This window comes from Corvus brachyrhynchos, unplaced genomic scaffold, assembly GCF_000691975.1.
Source record: "Corvus brachyrhynchos isolate BGI_N302 unplaced genomic scaffold, ASM69197v1 scaffold303, whole genome shotgun sequence".
Classification (NCBI taxonomy): Eukaryota; Metazoa; Chordata; class Aves; order Passeriformes; family Corvidae; genus Corvus; species Corvus brachyrhynchos.
Window position 1 is genome coordinate 159,846 of NW_008237429.1, and position 2,094 is coordinate 161,939.

The following is a 2,094-nucleotide window of genomic DNA, read 5'->3' on the forward strand; positions in this document are numbered from 1 at the left end:
TTTGGGAGCATCCCGGGGAAAAGGTTTGGCCCCAATTCCCACCTGGAGTTTCCCCAACCTTTCCCAGCTTTATTTTACACCCACAATTCGGGGTTTTTTCCCCCCAGAAATCCCTCACTTCACGATTTTACCCCCCCAAAAAAAGGGGATTTTTGCCATTCCTGAGTGGTTTTCCTGGAGCGGGAGAATTGAGGAGGATGGAGGATGGAGGGAGGGAAAAATATTTTCCTTTTCCACCCGTAATTCCTACAATTCCAACATTCCCAAGTCCCCGGAGGGGTTTTTGCTCCGCTGCGGAGGCAACTCCAATTCCCAGGAGAAAAACTTTCCCTCCTCTCCATCCTTATAAATTCATCCCAGGGATTTATTCCGATTTATTCCCAGTTTATTCCCCAGGAATTTTCACTACTGATCCCTCGCCTCGTCTTTCCTCCTGCTCCCCTTCACGTCAAAATTATTTTAATCCACGAATTAAATCGGAGTTCCCTCAAGGAATCCGGAATTTGTCTCTCAGAGCCGCCACACACAGAATTCCCATTTTTTTTCCCCCCATCCCGCTGGAATTTCACCTTCCAGCCCTTCCCTTCCCGGGCCTGGGGATAAAATACGGTAACTTTATTAACATCATTGGCGTTCTCCTTAAACCACGAGCTGTTGGAAGAGGAAAAGCAGGAATCAGGGCGGCTTTCCCCGGATTTTTCATGGAAAAATGGAAAAGCGGGATCCAGGCGCCACCAACGCGCCTCAGTTTCCCCACCCGCCCACGGCTTTCCCAGCGCCAGAAACCCCACAGCCGTGGGACAGCGGGGCACGGGGACACCGCTGTCACTCCAAGGGCTCATTCCCGGGGTTTATTCCCGGGATTCACCCCCTCATCCCTCACGAACTCCGCCATGACGCGGCCTGGCCGCGCCCTGGGCACAGCACATCCCCCCACCCCCCCGCGCCCGCCCCCGGCTGGCCGGTCTCTGAAGGCCGCGCCCCTCAGCGGGGCTATTTATAACCTCGGGAATCTCGCAGCATCTCGCGAGATTTTCCGTCCCGCCGCAGCGTCGGGGTTTGCCGTTATTACGTCATCGCTGCGCGACAAGGAGGAATTGGGGGGTCCCGGGGGGTTTTGGGGACCCCCAGGAGGGGCCACGGCGGTGACAAAAAAGCCCCAAAGTCCCGCATTTGTCCCCTCTCTGCTCCCTTCGCGTGTGGCCCAGAGAGCGCCGTGGTCTCGGGGAGCAGCCCCGCGCTCCTGGGGGATCTCCCGGGGGTCTCGGGGGGCCCCAACGGGGCTGGGGAGCTCTGGGGGGGTTTGGGGGTCCCCCCAGTTTTATGGGGTTTGGGGGGTGTCCTTCCCTATTCCCTGGATTTGGGGTCCCCTTTTCCTGGATTTGGGTCCCCTTTTCCTGGTGTTTGGGGTCCCCTTTTCCTGGATTTGGGTCCCCTTTTCCTGGTGTTTGGGGTCCCTTTTCCTGGTGTTTAGGGTTTTCCCCCCCCATTCCTGGGATTTGGGGTCCCTTTTTCTGGTGTTTGGGGTTCTTGCCCCCCTTCCCAGCACTTGGAGTCTGTCCCCCCCAATTCCCTGGATTTGGGTCCCCCCTTCCCTGGATTTGGGTCCCCTTTTCCTGGATTTGAGGTCCCCCATTCCCTGGATTTGGGTCCCCATTCCCTGGATTTGGGTCCCCTTTTCCTGAATTTGGGGTCCTCCCTTCCCTGGCTTTGGAATCAGCGCCCAGGGCAGGGAATCCCCCCGGAACTGGGACCGGGATCAGAGCCCTGGATGGGTTCCCCATGGAATTGGGGCTGGAAGCAAAGCCCTGGGAGCAGCCGGGTGGATCCCGATGGATCCCCGTGGATCCCTGGGGAGCGAGGCCTCTGGGTGGATCCCTGTGGATCCTTCTGGAATGAGGCCTCTGGGTCGATCCCTCTGGATCCCTGTGGGTCCCTGCGGAACGAGGCCTCTGGGTGGATCCCCGTGGATCCCTGTGGATCCCCCTGGAACAAGGCCTCTGGGTCAATCCCTGTGGATCCCCCTGGAACAAGGCCTCTGGGTCGATCCCTGTGGATCCCTCTGGATCCCCATGGATTCCCCTCGGTCGAGGC